This window comes from Anas acuta, chromosome 18 (genome assembly GCF_963932015.1).
Source record: "Anas acuta chromosome 18, bAnaAcu1.1, whole genome shotgun sequence".
Classification (NCBI taxonomy): Eukaryota; Metazoa; Chordata; class Aves; order Anseriformes; family Anatidae; genus Anas; species Anas acuta.
This window is the reverse complement of record NC_088996.1, coordinates 7,890,331-7,913,300: the sequence shown is the minus strand read 5'-3', so window position 1 is coordinate 7,913,300 and position 22,970 is coordinate 7,890,331.

The following is a 22,970-nucleotide window of genomic DNA, read 5'->3' as shown; positions in this document are numbered from 1 at the left end:
ATCTGACCTTCTGACATCTTAGCCCAGTGAGCTACCAACTTAGCTGTGCTTCCTGCTCAGGAGAGTGAAGCACAAACATCATTCTCAAGGATCTCAGTCTGCTTACTTATTATTTTTCTGCTTGTCAGTTCTTGTGCATTTTACTGTATTATAAAAATCCTGGATGTATTTTTGTTCCCAAAATGAAGACTTATTTTGAGATTTTTGCTGTGCCAACTGCACAAAGAACCAACATATTTGCTAGAGTCCCAGTAAATTTCATGTTCTGACTTTGAAAACCTGTATTATTTTAGCACTGTTATGGAAACACCAAGCTCTTAGAGCATTCTTCCCTAGATAAGATAGCTTCAGCTTTTGCAGTTTCCTGTTTTCTCCAAATATCTAAAAAAGTTAAAAACAAACAAACAAACAAAAAACCACCACCACCAACAACAACAACAAAAAAAACACCTGCATTGCTCCACCCTTCCTTTCCACAGACACAACATCAAACAGTATTTTGGGGTTGGAGGGTGCACAATAAGTTCATTGGCCACAGAAGCAAATGAGGAGGAAAATAAACAAGGTTCCTGTTAGAACTCTTCAGTATTACTAATATGCATTCAATAGTTTCTACAGCAGAGAGATCAAATGAATGAAGTATCAGCTACCTGGAGTAGCACAGTCTATTTTTGGTAGTGAAGCAAGCATCCACAGAGCTCATCTGGCTCACTGGGGATATTAGAGGAAATTGCAAGTACTGTAGAAGGCTATTGTAATGTCACATGCTCTTAGGTGGGTTAAAAGGACAAATATTAAAACTTGCACTTCGGATTTCTGTCAGTTGCTGATTGCCCATCAAGGTGGTGTTTTTGTCTACAACACCTCCATTGTCGCATGATTATTTTTTTTTTCCCCAAATACTAATAAATACTGTCAGGTGGCAAAGTACACAAATAAGCAGTGGAATAAGTTCAAATTTTCCTGTCTAGGTTTTGAAACACACTGGAAGGAATATTGGATTGGTTTCAAATGCCAATACAGAATATTTAAGCTTTTCCCCAATTCATTTTCTCCCATTTTACATTTTTTTGTTATTAAATGTAAAATTAGTGAAGATCTATATAAAGAACAAAGAGAAAGATAACAGTGAGAAAAAGAAATCATGTTTTGGAGGAAAAACTGGGACAACACTCATGGAAAAACGTGGAAAACGGTATTTTACTTTTGTGAAACAAATTTAAGATCTTTCAGCTACTAACAGGCTTTTCCAACTTTGAAAAACAACTGATACTGTGGAGAAAACAAAGTGTTCAATCTGCAGAAAAAAAATAATTCTCTCCTTCCCTCACAGCTGTATGGCACAAGCAGCAGTGGAAAGATCCCTGCCCCCCAGTGTTTAAGGATTTTAACCCTGGCTTTGCTGCCAGCGTTACTTCCCTCTCGGTAGCACTGTTAGAAGAATCCTGCCCTTTTCCCCATTGACCTGGATCAATCTGCCTACGCTGAGAAGAGCTGCTGAGCAGGGCAGCACTGTCCAGGAACACAAATGTTAATCTCTTTAACCTGTTTATTGTAATACCTTATAAGAAACTCAACACCCATCTCGAAGCCAGCATTTGCAAAGTAAGGCAACTCTGTCCACCATTTCACTTCAAATTCTACTTCACTTGTATTGGAAGGCTACGGTCTGGGAAACTAAAGGGACTTTACAAGATATGAATAAACATATCTGTGGTTGTCTTAACTTTTGTTCTAGTAGACTTATCAAGATGACTAACAGCATCTGCACAGGAAATAACATATTTATTTAATGGACTTAAGACGGCAGATACTGATTACTTAAGGACACTGAGAAACAAAACCCATGTGTTCTGATCCAGCAGATGATACTGCTAAATTGGCAGCCTTGTTGTCTTACACAATGACCTTGCATACACAGTCTGGTGTGTCAGCTGGCAGAGGTTGCAAGCACAGGATTACAGAGTCTGAAATGTGGCAGAAGGGAAGGAAAACAAAAATACCTATGCACAGAAAGGCATGCATGTGAAGTAAATGAGGGCAAAGCAGCACCTGGAAAAGGGCAGTAAATAGAGCTTAATAGTGAGGAAAGACTACAGGAAACTGGGTACCCAAACACAGTAGAAGAGGAAGACATTTCAAAGAGTTAGGAAAGGGCCATAGGTACAGCGTAACAAACAAGGGCACCACTGGGCACACACAGCTTACTGGTCTGTGCAGACGACAACGGCAGGGATTTGGGGAAATAGAAGCAATGTGGACACAGTATCATTTTTTTATCTGAGAAGTCACATCAACATTTCGTTTCCTTTTTCCTGATACTTTCCTGATGTTTCACTGGAGGTTGGAAGAAGACCAGAAAAAAAAAATAAAAGTGGTTTTGTTTCACAAAAAAGTATTTGGCTAATTCACATTATTCAGAGGCTAAAATATAAATCTAACAATTTTGTCCGTGGGAAAAAAAAAAAAAAAAAAAAAAAAAGAAAGAAAAGGATATAACCATTGTTTGAAGAAGACACAGAGGAGAGGCACATGCTGAGCTGGGAGTTTTGGTTCCTAGGAAGGACCCTCACTCGAGTCTGTGTGAAAATTCAAACACTCATATACAGAGGTAAATCCTGGTGAATGTATTATACGGAAATTTGACCGTGCAGTTTCACTGACTCAGTGAATCAGAATCCTCAATGCAATACCTTCAAAACTATTCTAATAACATCCTTACATGCACATGCCAAATGGCTATTTCTGTCATATGACAATAGTTATCTTAGAAAATTTGTTTTCAAGCTTCTTAACCATGAAGATTGAAATATGCTTGAAAAGCAAGCAAGTACTAAGATTTGGCAACTGAAAGTTTTAAGTCTCTCCCAAATCATGAAACTCAGCCAAATGATGAGCTGTCAACCTTGTTGTTAGATCTATTAATTACAGTCTGCAACTGCCTGCTATAAACACAGGGTGAAGTCCTATACTAAATCAGTGGGAGTTTGCTTTGCCTTCCATCTACTCTCTTTTCAGTTCCTGTTCACTTTGAGAGTGACAAAAGAAATACATTCTTTTTATCTTCTGAATTTTTCCTGGTCACCATGTGAACAAGGAAGCCTTCAATTTCATGCTTTTATTTACTGCTATTACTACCAAAAAAAAAAAAAAAGAGGTGAAATGTCATTTACTCTTCATTTACTCTTCATTTACTCTTTTAACTTCTAGCTGATTATTAGTCAAAACTGCTAAGATTAATATAAAGTGTTCATTTCACCCCACCTTGAATTCACCACATATTTTCTCTTTAAGCAAATGAAAATTTTGTCTGATTTCTTTTTTCCAGTAGCAGTTCTGAATGACCAGTCTGATTTTGTCAGGTGTGACATATCTTGATCTTTGAAGATCCCAAAATCTGGAGCTGTACCTGGTTGTCTCTGGCTTCATCTCTTAGTATCTCCACACAGACATAAATTCTGATGTCTACTCAGTCCCTAGCCTTCCTTTTTTTCAAGAAGTGACACAGCAGCCACCCAGAGAAGTCTGCACATAAGCTCCTGCTATGCTCATAATTCTGTATTTCACCTATTTGTCTTTTGCTTCAGAGTTTATGCTTACTAAATCCTTACAGTGCCTTACCATTAGGCACTATTCTATGCCACCCCACAGAGCAAAATGAATACTGCTTAGAAACTTGTCACATTTCCATAATCACTTTCCAATATGCATCAAATAGATTTAAAAAAAAAATGTCATCTTTCCCTGTTGAAGTGAATCATTAATAGTGAAAAAAGGGGAAGAATCTACAAGTAATTTTTCCTCAGGAGATAAGATTCCAATCAACATGTTAGGGCTGTAAATTACTCTTTCATACTAAGCAAATTGTGGTTTTAAGCATTCTGTAATTTTGCCATTTACTTAAAACAGTGCCTGTGTTATCAGGTTTCTTTAGTGACACCTCATGGTGATTATACAAACTAGAACTGAATTCCTGTATAATAGGAATTAAGATAAATTAAGACACTGGCACCACTGAGAATAAAGGAGATAAATTGGGGCCATTTTTCTCTGCATTTGGCAAGTGTTTGCTTCTTGCTTTTTAAAATTATGGCTGTGAAACCTCACACAAATTGTGCACAAAGACACGAAACTTCCTGTAAAGTTCTGCAGATATTTTATTCTCTCCATAATCTATCCTGGATGACTTTTTCCTGCAGTACTGCAAAAGGCAACATCTAAAGCATTTTCTTATATCTCCTAAAAACCTTGCTTTTCAATCTCATGCTATATGGTACAGCTGAACATTGGACAGTTTCAGATTATGTTCTCAATTAGAAGTAAAAGTGTTTGGTTCCTGCAAAGTAAGAGGCTGATTCTAAATCGAATGAATAAAATGCAATCCCCAATACCATACCTGCAACTGGTTGCTGCTGCCTTCATTTACAAAGACAGATTGTAATGTGCATTCAATTTGCATAAAATTCATTGTGATCTAGTGATTTATTAACAATAATTCAACTTTTATTAAAATCAAAGCCTTAAAACAAATCTGCTTAGGTCATGGACGTAGAGACAAATCTTTGAAAAAATAGCTAGAATAAAGCTAAGAATTTTTTGCTTAACTCACGTAAGGTTAGAAAGCTAGCTTTTAGATTCAGCAGAGGTAAATGAGATTATTTACTCAATTCGATTGCTGGTTTGCTATGTTCCTGTAAGGCTCACTTTATTTTTGTGTGGTTCTTTTCACACCATCTTTCATATGGGTCTAATTACTACACCAAAGCTTAATGGTTTCAAGGAACTCTGAAATTCCCCAAAGAAGCGTATTACCAGTGCACATCAAATTGGGGTGTACAAAAAAATTGGGAAAAGACATCCTAGATGTCATGCTGCTTGCTTTATGCCTCTTAGAGAATGTTATTTATAGCAATAAATCTGCTTCTGAATGCCATATACAAAAGCAAGTAATGAAAAAAAAAGCATGAAAAAGAAAAAGGATGAAAAGAAAACATAGTAGATTTGGGCTGTTTAGCTGCCTTTGCTATTTGAAATTTACTACAGGAACAGTGAACTTGAATTGGGCCATGTTCCTCCACCCCACATTATTTTGTAAATACAATTTATTTAACTCAAGCCTCCACCAGTAAGAGCAATACCATTTTGCTCCTAGAGAGATCTTACCTCTCTTTCACAGTATGTAAATGCATTAGTAGCATCTTCATCACAGCCTGGGAAACAGATTAAAATGTTGTTTCCTACCTCATGGGAGCTGACAACTGCTAATTACAGTCAGCCACAACTCACAGCTCTTTAGACAGGACAGGCATTTTACCAGCATCAGTAGATCACTAATGCTGACCATGGATGGCAGTGAACTAGGCAGTGTAAGAAACGACACTGTGCTATTTGGCTTTCCTAGAAAAGGGTTGGTGGGTTTTGTCTTACAGGGGAAAGAACATTTCATAATGTGAAATTCCATGAATCTAAGGTTTTTGCAGATTGGAAGGACAAATAATAAAGATTTATTTTAAATTATAGATGTTGTAGCCAAAAAACAACATATTGACATTCAATCATTTTTACAGTCTACAACTTCCTCGTAAGGGGGTGTCGAGAGGCAGGAGACCTTTTCTCCATTAACACCAGCGACAGGACCCGCGGGAACGGGGTTAAGCTGAGGCAGGGGAAATTTAGGCTTGACATAGGGAGGGGGTTCTTCACAGAGAGGGTGGTTGCACACTGGAACAGGCTCCTCAGGGAAGTGGTCACTGCACCGAGCCTGTCTGAATTTAAGAAGAGATTGGACTGTGCACTTAGTCACATGGTCTGAACTTTTGGGTAGACCTGTGCGGTGTCAAGAGTTGGACTTGATGATCCTTAAGGGTCCCTTCCAACTCAGGATATTCTATGATTCAATGATTCTACATTATTTATTTTGCTGCTGAACAGAAATGCCTAAATCCTTAAAGCCCAATCCAAAGTCACTCAGAGCATTGAAATTACAGATCAAATCCTCAGGTTCTTTTTCTAAGCAACAAGTAGATATTACAAAAATCTGCAATGCAGAGCAATGTCTGGATTAGGCAAAGACTTCTCTATTGCATGTTGTCATCACTTGGCAGAGTAATACCCTCTCATTATTCTTCAAGCCTTCCAAACTCCGCTTTCAGTAAAAACTGTTTTTAAACTGAGGTACTGGCCTGAACCAACCTTTTCATTAGTGAGCTCTCTCCAAAGCAACCAGAAACCTTTGCACATTAGAAGAAATATTATTCTGATTCATTACATAGGCTGCTTGAAATGGCACCATCATAGTGAGTGTGTTTTCAAGAGAAGCTGAAATTCACATTTTGAAATAAATGCTAATCCTTAAAAGCTTAATGAATAATAAATACTTTTCACAATAAGTAGTCCCAACATCACCAAATTTTGCATGGAGTGAAATAGCAACCAATCTGATCTAGAAGATCAGAGTACAGATATTCCACTTAGATTTTATAAAATAAAAACATTACATCTTAAATGTAGACCAAGAGGAATTTTAAGCAACATCCAAAATACCACTCATGAAAGTTTTCTGCAGTTTGCAGTTTCTCTGAGACTTTCAGAGGTATAATATTACCAGTATCTCAGACTGAAGCATGTTCTCATCCATGAATAAATGTTGGCACTAACACTTTAGTTTGAGGAAAAAGGAGACTGGGAAGATTTAAATTATTCTCCCTCTCTTTCAAATATGGATATACATACATACATATATGTAAGTAACATCATATGTCACTACATAGTTCATGGTAAAAATGTATAAGGGCTTACCTCTAAAGAGATTTATATTGTAAAGACTCTATTTATATATATATATAAAAAAATAGGGAGAAAATGTAGCATAAAAGTAAAGTGACTTACTGGTTCTGTTCATGATGTATCCATTCTGCCTCAAGGAGCACAGTAATGAAATACAAGGAAAGGTATTGAATCCTCATTACGGCTGAAATGAAACAAGAGGATATGACTTAATAGTCAGCAGTAATTATAACTAAACCCTGCTTTCATTAACCTATCTCAAAGTGCTTTCATAAACAGTTAAATATCATTACTTTCATTTTAAAGACAGAACATGAGATAAAGTGATGTACTCAGTCAACAGCAGAACAAGAAGCAAAACTCTAGATTTCTGGATCGATAAGCTTAGCCACTAAACAATCCTGCAAGACCTTTTGACTTTATCATGAAGTATGCAGCCTACAGTCAACTCTACAGCCTTCCTTTGGGTGAACCTTTGCTCAGGACACCTCACTTGAGTTCATTCACACATTAGGCAAAATCTTTGCCTCAATAAATAAGAGAAGTCTTCTTAGTCCTCAGTCAAGATGTACTTTGGTGAAAGTAACAGACAAAAATCCATCTTTGATAAGAGATATTAGATAAGAGATATTGATAAGATTTATTAAATCAATCATAGCTCTGTATCTTTCAAGTGAACACATCTATCATGTCAATAACAGCACAATACTGACTGAAGCTTCTGAAAAAAAAAGTATTTAACAGATCACATCTGTTTTGGACAGTAAGAACAGGTAATCATGCGTGGTTATGTCAATTTACACCTGATGATCATCTCTGTGCAATACTAGCTGAAATTACAGTTTTTTATGCTATGCCATTGACATGAATCATATTTATCTCATATTTAATCTAACTAATATTTAATCTAATATTTAATCTAATCTATATTTAATCATAATTTAATCTAATGGTGGCAGATTTGCCTAGCAGTGAAATTCATAAAGATGCTTGATTTTGCTGGGGTCTGAACTAACAATATCTACAGTTTTCTTGGCAGGCACGTAAAAAGTGGAATTGGAATTAGCTTGCCCTTGCAGAGAAGTATGCTCTATGCAGCATGAGAAATGGTTTTTGTGATCAGCTTAGATCAACAGTTTTGTAGACCAAAACAAAGTCAGGAAAAAAAATAAATCTGGTTCTATTTTGTACTTAGTTTACGTTTCTCAATGCAGGTAACTAATGACACACTGAGATTTCACTGAGAAGTGTAATAAGTTACTGCCATCTAGTGCTATGAACTAGACTCAGCCTCTGTCATGCAACAAACAAATATTTTAATATGACACATGGGAGCATTAGATAAAAGGATTAGGTTTCCTATCATTTGATCTATGAAACCAAGGATACAGCTGAGTGACATGGTGACTTTTGCTATGGCACTGTGATCTGTCCTGTTTATATGGAGTAAAGTAAGATTTTAACAATGGAAAAGCTCCAAAATCAGACGAGAAACATGGTAGAAACTGTTTCGAGAATGTCTAAGTGAAGACTATTATCTTCAGAGACAACATCAGAGGAGTGGAGTGGCTCAATAAGTCAATAATCCCTAGCCAGAATAGGGCTGTCTTTCACTCTATTGAATAAAAAATAGCAGAACACTCAGATGGCCTACAGATGGTTTCCTATTAAGCTTTTCCTAAGACCATATGGTAAAAATTTGTCAAGATTTGGGACTTTGACAATTTCTTGGTCAAAATTCAGACCTTTGACTCACAATGAAAAGAATATAATTAAAGATTTGGTGCTTGCTTTATGAGACCAGCTTCTGGAGGCTGATAAGATACTTGGATAGAAATGATGCTGAAGGAAAAACATATTTAAACTGTACAGACTCTGAGCAGTGTTAGTTCTGCAATTAAAATAACTTCAGCTGTCAGCACTGGGTATCTTAAATTTATTGACATCTGCAATTGTTACTGGTGCAGTAGTAGGAAATTTGAAATTAAAAAAAGAAACAAAACCAACACTAGTGTGGAAATAGTTTAAAACTTGATCCGAAACTTATTAAAGTCCATGAGGCTCTTGGTTTGAATTCTGGGCCAGCACTTCAAATTGTGTAAAGAAAACTTTAAGTTTGGCTTATGACTAGCATGAACCATGCAGAGTTGAAGCATTTGCAGGAAAAGACTGATGTGAGTCTTGCAACTAGAGTGAGAGTAGTACTTCAGTGTAATTTCTAGGAGAGCATATAGAAAAGCAGCCCATTGAGATTCTTTCAGGATTGTTCAAAGATAATCCATTTCTACCTACTTCTGCCTTGCAATGTGCAATAACCCTACAATAACAACTAGCAAAATGGACTTTGATCCAACTTCATCCTATAGTAAAAGGAATGCTAAAAACAGTAAGATCCAAACCAAATTTGTAACATTTGTTTCTTGATTTTAATAAAAATACTAAACAGGAGTGCTGGTGAGATCTGCAATTGCTCTCTGGTGTTATAAGAAGCAGATTACAGATCAAATCCTCATTTCCTTTTGCCCTGCGTTGGAGTAACCTCTTATATCCTTCATAAAACAACAAAAACAGTGGAATGCTCTGGATAATTTTGCACTGTTGACTGTGAGAACAACACAAAATCAATCCTGAAGTGGTATACTTTGTAAAAATAGGAATGTGCCTACTGTTTGGGGCATCCTTTAGTCTTTTTCCTATCCAACAGCCAAAGCTGTGGTTTTACAATTCAGCCTGCAAGTCACTGAATCACTGCTACAATGATTCCACAAGCTAATCGTTACCTCTCCATTTTATTATCAAAGGACATAGTGATGTTGTATATAAATGACCCTCTTGTACAAAGACCTCTAAGGTTGGTCCCTTCCTCCCTTTTCTGGTCCCTCTCCCATCTTTAAGCATATGCAAGTCATCATACAAGCTTGTCTGAGACAATACTTACCACTTTCTAGGATCAGTATCTGTTCACATCTTCTAGCATCTGCCAAAGATGTACAACCAATAACGTAGGCTAGGAATGAGCTTTATTACTGGAATTCCTTGTGCAGTACAAACCCACACAGTCAATAACTCAAAGCAGGATTACAAATCTCCTGGCTTCGCAAAAAAATACATCTCACCCCAGGGTACCAAAGAGTGAAAAAGTACCTAAAAACCTGCCCATTAGCTTTTTATTTTCTTTGCAATGTACACAACTCACCCACCCTACTCCCCCCACCCCAAAGGAAAAAAAAAAAATAAATTATTTCCCACTGAAGAGAAAGTATTTGCTTTTCTTAAGTTATGATCAAAATAAGCTTGACATACATTAATAGAGGAGTATTTGCTTTCAAGTCAAACAATTTCCTATTGTTGCAACCACAGCAACAGAATAAGAAACTGAGTAACTGAAGTAGAAGTGCTGGGTGCTGGGAGCTGCTAATGATCGACCTGAAACCGCTTTTGTTCTGTGACTCTATTGATAGGTATAATACAAAAAGAGAGGTTGCTATAGCATATAGGAAACAGCTTTCTGTGCAAATCAGACTTATTAAAGTCAGCTTCTAGAAGAGACTGAGACAGACTACTTCACAAGATTAAAGGAAAGGTCATTCCAGCAAGGAAACAGAAAAAGAAATCTTCAATTCCTGAAGAAAAGCACTATTATTCATGGGACCTTTTTCACTTCCTCTTTGAATGACCAACACCTTTATTCTACAACGTGAATGATGTCACATAAACTAGGTAGTAGGATGATAACTGGAAAAGCTGATTCAAAAGAAGACACCAGCAAAAATAAATCAACTGTGAGAAGACAATAAAGCAAGAACTCAACTACAAAATAGAAATAGCTCGCCTAAAATCTGAAAAACAACCTGAAAGATTGTAACTGCCAATTCTAAACTCAGTGAGTCCTACCAAGCAAATATGCAGAAATATCCCTATAGGAGACTGAAAAAATGGAGCACGTTACAATGGTAGGATGGCTTTCCTTCAGATTATATCAAAATAATAGACAAAATGATTTGAGGCATGGGAAAGTTTGCTCTTGTCACAAGGGAAAGAACTACTAAAAAGGCAGCCTTGGATTGTCTCAGGGGTAATGATTTTCCTGATTGAGATTATTTATAGATAATTATTTTTTATGGTGGGCGTTTTATTATTTTCTTTTTCTCTTGAAAATTCCATCCATTCCTTGTTATTCATTTCAGATGTTCCACATGAACGAAGCATATCAGCGCGTTCTTTGCAGAAAAAAATCCAGCTGCAACTCAGTAAACTCACGCTCACTGTAAGTAAATTCAATAATATGAAAATTACTGAAATTTGTCAAAAATATTTTGTCTTTTCCTTGCCAATCAGCTAAATGCATTGGAATAAAAGGCATACTTTAAAGTGATTCTCCCACATCACAGAATGTGCGTGTGTGTTCTGTACGGTGTAATGAATTTCTCTCTGACTAGATCAGAACACTTGTGAGCAGTCTGCAGATTTAAAATGTTTCCTGAGCTGCATCTGTCAGGAAGGATGTTTTGCATGGGAAACTGATTGCTACTTGGTTTTCATCATACTTGCAGAACTGGCTTTTCTGCAGCAGTTGATTAATGTTATTATATTTTACCAGGATCATTATACCACACTGTCTTCTACACTTATTAACAGTCCTATTATGTTCAGCATGATTATAATAACCATTTCCATTCCCTGGAGTTTTCTATGCTTCTACATTCCTCATTAGTGACTCTAAGGAAAATAACACTTGTTTGATTAAAACATCCTGCGGTCAGGCTTTCTTTGACAGTAAAAGATTTTTAAATCAACATTTAAAACCATATTAATGTAAGAAAGTGTGTATTTATGAAAAGATAAGCCACTTTAGGAAGATGACTAAATAACTTAAAATTCAGATACAAACAGATACACCTACATATTAACATCCTAACATCCCATTAAAATTTCAGGGCATACACTTAGAAAGCTGTTCTAATAGATCTTGTCCTTGCCCATCTTCCAAACTGTTGTTTAGATCATGCTGAATCTCTGCTGGATCTCAGTTACTTTTCTCCCCAGGAAGACTGCAGGAAATTGGTAAACTGATAGACCATATCCCACAGCATGTTTTATATTTCCAGCATCGCATTGTCCTATGCCCATTTTGTGTGAACAGAGGCTTCTACATGTAACATATGCAGATGCCAGGATGAGAACAGAAATGACTGGAGTGACAGAAAGACAGATGGATGGGTAGAAGGATGGAAGGAAGGATGGAAGGAAGGAAGAGACTGCCACAACAATCAGCCTTATAGGTGATGTAAATCATCATTACTTCCTCTGACTCCCCTGTAATTCTGACTGTGTCAGCCACCTGAGACTCAGATCTTCTTCCTGCAGTAACAAGGGGAGTATTGAGTTTAAACACAGCTCTCAAAAATGGCAGTTTTCACTTTGACCACCCTTCTTCATATTTAACAGGATGATGGGGAAGGAATGGACAGTTTCCATACTTTAAAATATGGTATTTTTCTTCAATCCTCCCCTTCCTGTAGGAAAAAAAAAAGTTGGGGGGGGGGGGGGGGGGGGGGTCAAAGGTAGTTTTTATTTCCATCCTTCTTTTTTTTTATTGAAAGATAATTTTAATTTCCCATCAAAATCTGAAAAGACAATTTAAGGTGGATCCCTCTCTAGAGAAAATTATTAAAACAATTTCTTCAGTGAGGAGTGATTCAGTAAGTGACATTCATCCATATGAACACATAGGATCTTTTAGTATAATTAGAAAGGAATCATATTACACCCAAGTGCCTTGTGCCTCTGCTCTCCTAAGGTATTGTCTTTCAACACAATGTACATCAGCTGCCTAGAAGATACTGAGGCAAAATTTGAGATATTGCAGGGATCGGTCCTTCAAATTCTGGGTCTGTTTCATTGGAAAGAAGGTGCTTTAGATAAGCAAAACTGGCTTGTAAATTTAATGTGCTGCCAATCCTTACTTCAGCAATTGCAGACTTCCCACTTAACATTCCCTTCAGAATTGAATTGTTGAATAATCTCTTGCTTCACCTTCTAAATAATAATGTATATTGTTTCTTGCAGAGAGTTGCTTTTATACTTTGTTCTAGAAATGGCTGCATTATAAGAGTAGGTTTGGTCTTTGTGTACTGCTTGTGAAGTACCGCTTTGATATCTTTTAAATTTAATACCATACAAGTGAAAATTATTTTTGTGTAATTGCACTAATTGTCAGGAGTAGCAGACTTTGCAATAAACCAGTGGAGGTGGAAGAAACTTATTCTTGCAGGGAAAATTTAATCTCATTTTGCCCCAGAGAAAGTGGAAAGATCTGCATGCTTAGCTTTAAAGAAACGATTACAGTGATTATGGTTTTCTTAGTTATAGCATTCACAGAACAAAAGTGCCTCTAAGAAATACTTAATGTCTCACTGTGCATTTATCCCTGTATTTTCTTGTTCAATTTACTGTATTTTAGACCTTTTTCAAATGATAATGCATGTGTACATAATGGGAAGGAAGAGAAACTGTAAAGTAGTACAAATCAGAACTTTTCTAATATTTTAAGTGAACCAACAAAGATTGATCTCAACTGAAAGTTTATCTCAACTTGTTTCATATGTGGATATTTCATCTGATTCTTTTTTAATAATTTTCCTGTCTAAAGAACTTTTCAAAACAAAGTGATCATCAATCAAAACAAAGTGGGCATGAATTTCTTTATTCAAAATTAAAAATAGCTTCTCTGATGCAGTTTGGCTTTATATGAGTCTGATGTTTCCACATGCAAACTGTACATAAAAGAGTTGTCACTGCTATGGTTTCTTTCCCAGAGAACAGCAGTGTTGTATTTGATTAAGGCTGAGGATGTGTTTCACACTCTCTGCAGGAATGAAAAATCAGCAAGTGCATTTGTCAAATTCAAACTTTATGGAAAGAGAGGAAGTAGAGAACTGCACAAAAGCAGTGCCTCTCTTACACGAGAAACTGAACAGTTGTTTGGGTCTCACTGGTGTTTTAGAGTGATATTCCTCCCTACTTCACGGCTTACTTTTCTTCTATTAGCTCTACATGAAACAATAAACATGACTTCCAGCAGCAGTTCCAGTTCATGATGTCCTTGCAAGACAAACAGGGAATTTCTTGTCACAATATTCATCAAGAATATCATTTTTGGCATTGAGGTGGGTTTATGGTTTGTACACTTTTGAACACTTTTTGGTTTTAACACTTTTTCCTTTCCTCCCTGCTCACCCAAAGACTGCCCTCTGCCTGCAACTGTTCGGCCCTCTTAGTTCAGTCCATCTGATTTTTCATTATGTCTTTATTGTTTCCTGTCCATCAAACTGAATAGAAATGGCTGCCAGGGGATTTTAATCTGTCCTGGTGAAGCTAGCACTTTCCAAATAGTAGGTGCTAATGCTATATGAACAGGGGTTCAAAGAATCCACTTGTCCAATAAAATGACTGTTATGTTTTGTTTTTTATTTTAAAAGCTAGAACTCAAGTTATTCAGTGTCAAAAAAATCTTCTATACTGAAAAATTAAAGCTCCCCGACTTCAGCAAGGCCACAAACAGCTACTGTAGTTCTGGCTGGTAACGTTTAACAACCAGCGTAGGAGGGCACTACAATTAAGGATACCAGATATTCAGGTCCTTTCTTCTGATGTCATCTCAGACAAATGCTTTAAGATCTTGGTTCCTCATCTGTGAAATGAAAATAATCCCTTCTTGTTTCTTTGGATGGGAGGTGCTGCATGAGCCAGTAAGCTTATTGGAGCAACACCAACACTAAATAACTAAACAGTTTTGCTGCAAGACAATGAGTTTGTGTCATAGGTAACCTGGAAGCTACTCAGCTTGTCTTTGTTAATAACATTAATGGTTCACTGTTTTAGAAGTTTTAGAAGAAGTTTTAGAAGTTGTAGAAGTTTTAGAAATTGATTCTGACCTACTCTCTACTCCAAACTTCAAGGTTTGGACTGGCACAAACAAAAGGATGCAAATACAATACACTATGAGACTGCAGGAGCACCAGACAGTGGGCATTTATCAGAGTTCACCAGTGAAAGGCTTTTTATGCATGCAGTAAGTTTGAGCAAGTAGGAAAAACTAATAGCTTTGACTTCTGGAGGCCAGACAGTCTGTAGGCAAGCACTGTGCAGATCTCCAGACCGCCCTGCGAAGGCTCCTCAGTTCTTGCCCTCAACACTGCTATTATTCCCTTGCAATTGCTGCCAGTTGGCTTGGTAACCACGGGCATATTTGAACAGCTGAATTCTTCCCTCAGTTACACTTGGCACCACTACGGGCTTCAGGGGAGCTACAGGGTGTAACTGAGGGCAGGACTTGGCTCCCAGCATCCACTACAAACCAGGTCAAGGCCACGAAATGCATTTTTATCCTTAATGTTTTAATCCATACCATTAGCACTAAGAACCCACAGCGCTAACTGTATCACCTTGCCTGAGAAAGCCTGGCCCCTTCGTTTGGGCACAAGGTTTGGCTGTGCAAGAAGCTCTGTCAGCGTGCCAGCTGGGGCGGAAAGAAATGCATTTCTTGTACCTGGGGTGCAGCCTTGGTGTCACTCACACGGCCGTCTGCCCACCTATCGCACCGAGTTAAGCCAGCTTCCGGAGCTGGAGTTGAAACAGTGCTTTGTTCTAACCACATATTTTTATTTCATAAAACAGAGCTAAGTATCCTGAAACTAAAGGAGTATTTCTTCATGCTGCTATAATTTGTGAAATAATGAGACATTTTGGTCTGTTAACTCCTCTTAAGTCTCACCACAACGTTATGCTTTGACTTCATTTGTGGTTGCAAAATATTTACTTTTCTCTTTAGCAGATTATATGAAGCTGTATATTTTGTCTTGGGAGATATATACATATATATTTATATATATATATTTAATCTTAGTAGGAGCTGTTAGTAAAGCTATCTTTGTGCTTTCAGTTGGTTTTGGATCCTCTTTAAAAATATTACAAGAACATCATGGATTAATTTGCTGATGTCACCTCTCAAAAAAAGGTTAGGACATGATAATATTTTTATTTTTCACTCTGAAGGTGATACGCACACAAATCAGTCTTCACATGTATGTGGAATATATTCCTCAAACAAACACTTAATAATAATAAATATTCCCTCATTAGAGATCATTAATACAAGGTGGTATTCCTGGAACTGCCAAAGGGAGTTAGAATCTTAAGCCTTCTAAAAAGTCAGAGCGAGCTGTTACTAGAACAAGCTCCAGAATAAAGGAGACAATACTGTCTGCTTAGGACTTAAACAACAGGACACCTGGGATTTCTTTCCATTCTTTTCTCCTAACATGTGCTAGCTTGCATCACCAAGAATCTGACCATCATCCATTTATTAAGTAAACTGCTATCCAAGCAAAACTGGGAGAATGAAGATCCAATCCAAAACCAAACAGCTCCAATGTTTAGGAGACTTCTGTTCCTATATTTAAGCCGTCTGTTGTTACAGCACTGCTTATACAATATGACTGTGAAACAATTAACAATTTAATTTAATGTTTGTAAGAGCCTACGATATCTTTTGAAATAAATGGATATCTATTCATATTTGTCTCCCCCAAGCTCTCCAGTGTAAATTCAAATATGATTTCCTCATTGTCTGGGAATTCCCCTTTGTCAAGTTTTTTCCTCTTTTAATCAGAGCCCATCTTCTCTAGTCCCTCTTTCTTCGTTCCCTCTCAGCTTAATTCCTTCATGCCTCTACTGCTGTCACCTTGGGGACCTCTCTGTTTTCCCTACAGAATCCCTAAATTTAGTAGCTCCTGAGCCTTTTGGGGAAAAGTTTGGCATCGAGGGATAAAGGAAAGGGCAAAGGAATTCACTGCACATGAAGACACTAACATGCATCATTTCCACAAGCTAAAGCAGCTTTTAGTAATCATTTTAATCATTCCTGTGGCTCTAACATAAGTCTGCACAGACTCACAGCAATTTTTAAGATGTATGGCTCTTGAACCTGGCTGAGATTTCCAGAGTTGTATCACCAGAGCCAAATACAAAGACAATATAATCCCTCTACATTTATTCAGCATTTCCTTTTCCTAATCACAAGATTTGCATTCACTCTGATGGCCAAGAGATTCTAGAGGAGAAAATTTATTTTTTTTCACTGAGCTTTCTGCAGAATTATTATTATTATTTTTCACAGATAGCTTTTCCCATATACATGCTATTTTACTCACTTATTCTAAAATATGCAGTTAAATGTTCCCACCATACTGAGTGTTGCAGAATCTTGTCAGTGATTTTCATTTTTCATTTCTTAGTCTCTGTGTCAATTAGTTTACATTTCCTTTATGTCTGACCCGAAACTCTAGACTTTGATAGAAGTAGATTTTCATAGGTCTTTAGGCACCTAAAGAAAAGCATCTCATTACACTATAAAGAGGCATATAGAAAAAAAGTACCTAATTCCTGTTAACTGCCAAAGGAAAAGTGTTTAAAATATTTAAAGACTTAATAGTTTTATTAGCTCCTCACATGTATTGTAAAGTCCCTAAAAATACTTTTGGAGATAATGACCTTTGTTTTTAGTTTGTGTGGCGTTTCCTCTTGTGAAAACAGAGAAAAGACCAAGAAATTAACATAAATTCCATATACTTTTGAAAGTTTCTTTGTATTGCAAGAATAGGATAAAGGGATGCTTGTTGTAATTCATACTTGTGGGCATGCACCATCTTTTAAACACACTTCCAGCTATGTACAATCTGCAATGGGGAATCTTTATGCTAAATATCTATATTAAGTGTAAGGTTTAAAAAAATATTAAAGAAAATCAACCTGGACAAAACTGCATTTTCCCCTAGTTTCAAAACTTTAAGAAATTCCCAACCTTTGGTTTCATTCATATATGGTATTAAAGTATAAGAGGAAAAGGGGGGATTGAACAGGAATTTCTAATTTTTCCACAAGACAAATCCTGGAAAAAGATAAATTAATTTAGGAAAGAACAGATGCATATGGCTTCCAAACGTCTTCATTTTGAGGGGTGTTTGTGAGGAAAAATGATGTGTTTTGTTGTCTTTGATGCTCAGCACTGATCAACTACGCACAGCCCCAGGATTTCTCAGGCTTAGGTTACACAGGAGCAGCAAAAACTTGATTCAGTGAGACAGGCTGCCATTGGTCTTGCATCTCTGAACAATGAGATTCAGTTTTCCTGAGAAATTGCAAGCTGCTGCTTTGAAAACAAACATCAAAGGAGACACTAAAGATTTTCAAAGCAAGCACTGAGGTGGTATTACAATAATCACATATGTTTTAATCTCACACGCACTTATGTGTCTAGTCAGGGATAAAGGTCTACATACTAATACATAGCTAGTGAAAAGATGTTATATACCAAAAAAAAATGGGCTAAGTGAAGTGAAACGCTGTATGTTCATTCTCGTTTTCAAAGAGTTTAGCCAAAGTTTGACCTGTCCCAGTGATAACTTTACAGGAACAACAGATGCTTATAAAGCGTTGGTCATACGCCTATTTCATCCCTGTACGCCAGAGGGCAGTAAGGCAATACCTATAAAATTTGTCAATCAAATAATCCAAATTTTCATATTAAAAATAAGCATAAAATTACTCACTAATATTTTTATATGCAGAAGACATTAGACATATGAAAACAACATCTGAGAAAACACTGATCAGCACTCCTCAATGCCTATATTAAAGCAGCTTATACAGAGTTCAATTTAAATATGTCTTCTTACACAATTCATACACCAAAGCTGAAAACAATGAATTCATAAGAATCCCAGCAAGGCTCATCTCCCATTCTACTTGATTTTATTAAAGACACCACTTCGTATTCCCTATGACATTGCACATTTGCAAGCCAAACTATGCTGGTTTCAGTATGGCCTTTTGGCTGCATGAATACTATCTTACATTTCTGAAGCTCAGATTTAGCTGATTTAAATTCTCTTGGCTGGAAGTAGGGACATACCATTTAATTATTCACCTACAGTGAACAAGCTCTAAAACTTTTCTAACTGCATCTTTACCAGCCATCATTCTCATCTCTACTTCTGACCCTGCTATACACACAGAATAAGCAACGGCATCTGTTTGGGCAGAGGGCTGTATTTCATTCCATCTCTTCATCAGCAGTCTTACTATTTCAGTGCCCTTAGCAGTACTCAATTGGACTTTCTATGCAGGTTTCAAGGTTGCCTGCTGGTGACATGAGCTATGGCTTAAGGTGTTTTCAAAGATCTGAGGTTAAAGGGTTGTTTACAATATTTGACTAGATTACTTTATAGGAGTAAAATTTATCCCCTTTATCATCAACCGTACTATGTTCTGGCAAGTAGCCAGGCCCCAATTAAAAGTGTGCATAAGTATACTTATAAATACGTATATCAGAACGCTAAGCAACTGAGAATCAATAGCCACCCTCACAGTAACAGTAGAAAACTATTCCTTAAGTACATCATATAAAATTACAATGGGATCATATTCCAATTGTTTTAATAAAATGACTACAATATGAGGCATTGTTTAGTCAGGGGAGGCCATAAAATTCTGAAATTAAGCCCTAACCTGTATGTAGCAGAAGGTTTCATATAAATAATGCCAGCAAGACAAATGGAGATTTTTATATATTGCAACCATAAAAAAGCTTATGGAGTGTTGCTTTGCTTATTATGGATTTTATCAGGGTTTCGTTGAGTGAAGCAGCAATTAAACTAAATATGCTGTCCCAGAAACCATTTATGACTGTTCTGTCTACACAGAGCAGACTATACTGAAAGAGACCATGACTTGCATTTCAAAACATGTTTAGACTTTCTTTTCAATAGTTGTAAAGAACCTAGAATGAGTCTCCTCACAAGGGATCAGATGAAGCCAAAAATCTATAAATATTTTTATTTTTCATTCCTATCGCACTTGCCTTACCTAGTAGACACCTTTTCCAAACAATTCTTTGGTTATTTATAATGAGCTAAGGAATTAGGTGATTTATGAATTCAATAATACAATATAGTGTTCTTATAGTCAAAGGATATTTCTGCGTTTGATGAGCTTTGGGACAAGCCTCGTAGCCCACAGGTATTTTTTATTCTGTAAGTTTATCCAAAGTAGTTTAGATTCAAGAAAACTTGCAAAGAATTCCAGTGAAATTTTTATTTTCCTGAGAAAGAATTAACAAATCAGGATCTTTTGAAAGAAAAATGCACAGAACCACTTTTATACTGAGACCTATCCAGTCCTATGGACAGTGCTGAGGCTGCACTAACACAGAGTCCCTAAAAATGCTGCAAAACTTTTGCTTATACTCTGCCCCCAAAAGAGGGGTGTATGCAAGGAGGGATCAGTATAGGGAAATCAGTAATTAGAATCTATAAATAATTAGGTTTAGAGGGAGGTTGGATAAAGATAGTATCTTTCAAAGGAAAATACATTTTTTCCAGTCTGGAAAGACATAGATGCTGCCACAGAATAATTTTGACACTTCATTAACTTTATCTGCTAGCACTGCCCATAGAAACAGAGATTTTTGGCAGAGCTCTGCTTCACTGTTTATCTGTTTTTTTTGCAAGGCAGACAAACCTGCTTTCATTTCCGTTTGTCCGTTTGTTTTTTATGAAAATAGATTTTAATAGTTCAGCTAGGAATTTTAATATATGAAACTCAACCTGCCTGCAACATTTGTTGTCCATGTTCAAATGTGAACCAACCTAGTTAGCAGCAGCGTTGTTTTACTCTGTGATAATCCAGTCTCATCCTGCCTTAGACATAGACTCACAGACAAAGACAGGAGTGGATAGAGACAAATTGTGTGTGTGTGTGTGGGGGGGGGGGGAAGTAAATATGTATTTAACTGAACTCTTCAGTGAAACTAAAATAAAAATATTTCTATTACACTATAAAATAACAAAGTGAATTGTCACAAAAGTGGCAAGGAAAAGTGCTCTTGTAGCTGAAGTATACCCTTCAATCTTGGAATTTATATTCAGCTCTTCTCTCATAAACACTTTGTTTTACCAGGGACAAATCACTCTCTCTATGCTATATTTATCCATGTGTAAAACTCACTCTATTTCATTAAGACATCAAGATATTTGGTACAGAAGTACTTGTGCTTTTTGTACAACCTTGTAGCAGTATTGGTTGATCTTAGCTGGGGCTGCAAAGTGCTGCTTCTAGAACAAACATTCTTATATTTGGCTTTATTTCACTGCCAACGCTTTAGGTCAGCCCCTAAGCTGCTTTAATATTTAATTAAAATTTATCAATATTAAGCTTTGAATGCCAGTATCTCTCTTGTTTCCAAGTACGCACTAATTATGTTGTCCTCATTTACAGACCATTTAATTATCTGGTTGTTATCTGGAGAAATTCCACAGTATTTTCCAGAGCTGTGGGTATACTGGCTTTTTCCAAAAGATATCTGCCCTGCATGTCTTTATGAAGGAAAATCTGACTCTGTCATCTTCCTCATTCCCCCCAATGATTTCTACATGGTAAGAGAGTCTGTCATAGGCCTGTCATTGTCTTTAAGTCACTGGTACCTGAAGAGGACCAGCTATGTGAGGGACCAAAACTAATGCAATGAGAAGACTGAAGCAGATACATAGATCAGTTACCAGAAGAGTGAAGGTATACACACACATAAGTGCTTGTGCATCACCTAGACACAGTGCAATCATAATTCTTACCTCAAAGAAGATATGATCCAAGGCCCTGATTCTGTAAGCCTTAAGCAAGTGCTTCAGTGACTCAGTGCTGTTTTGACTATGCAGCTGATTCTCTCAGTTCCTACCAAGAATCTTACAATGTATGACATCTGCCTAAAATCCCATTTCTGAAAGTCATAAATCTGCAGAACCTCCAAATTCATTTGGGGAAAAAAATGTTCCTAGTGCTGTCATTGCACAGAAAAAGACTGGAAAACATGACACAGATGTTTCCTTAAGGCTCAGTAAACAGAAAGCAAATTAAAAAATACCTTTTCTTAAAAAAAATAGTTTTTTGGTTTAAAGACCACATCTTTTAAATCTTACAGGCCAGCCTGATGATTTTTTAATACTTCAGGTTGACAGAACGATCACTGGGACTATTCACAGAGGATAAAGATAAAAATGTGCAAAAGATCTTTGTCAGATCTGGGCCTACAGCCAGCCTCTCACTCCCCAAGAGCATGTCATATGGCACTACTAAATTTGGCTCAAACTTGTTTTGGTGAGTGCAAAATTTGCCTGGATCCAAAGCTGGTTCTGCTTCTCCCACTTGAAGCTTTTTCATCACATGTTGAAATCTCTAAATAAACTAATACTACAAAGAAGCTTTTATCTGGATGGAGGTGTGTTTAAAAGAAAGTAATAGGGGTGAAAGCAAAACAACATTGGGGAATTAATCAGAGGTTGATTTCTGAGCTATAAATTACCATTGATTACAGTATTTACTAAATTCACTAAAAATCTCTTCCTTGGTTTCTTTGCTTGTAGACAGATATCCACTTGCCTCTTCTTGTCTGGACTAGAATCTGTCCCTGTAAAGCCCCAGGGAATTAACTTACAAGCAATGGCAGAAAAAGCTGAACACAATGATTTCCTTCCTCCCAACATTGTTCCATGCAATGTTGGCAATCAGATCTGTGAAACAACAGTTTAGCAAAGGAAATCTTTGGCAATGACTGCATGTCTGACACCACAGCCCCTTCTTCCCCCTTTTTAGCTGCATATGCTAAATCACTTTAATTTGTGAAGAAAACCTATGTGTTAGATGGGAATACACTGTTCATGCAGCTTTTGGTTAGTCCCATGCAAACTACAGAAAAGCCAGAAAAAAGGGTAGAGTGCTTTTCTCCAGTAAAAGCACAAAATGTAAAAATCTAAAAATAATACAAGTGAAAGCATCTGAGAGACCCCACTCTTAATCTGTTAGTACGTGTACAATATGACATGACTAACGCCAGTCCTCTGGGCCATCCCAATTTATTCTTCCCCCCAGGAGCATCAGTTTTGATGATTGTGAACTTGGCAGGGATAAAATTTTCAGGAAAATCTATAGCATCAAGACAGAAGAATTCTCTAAGTAAACCCCACAAGGTTGGTAAGATGGCAGGCATAATAGCACTGCTATTGAGCATGAAGGCTACTGCAAACAAAGTCTGAGTCAGACAGGCTGTTTTGAGTATACCTGCCTGAGTT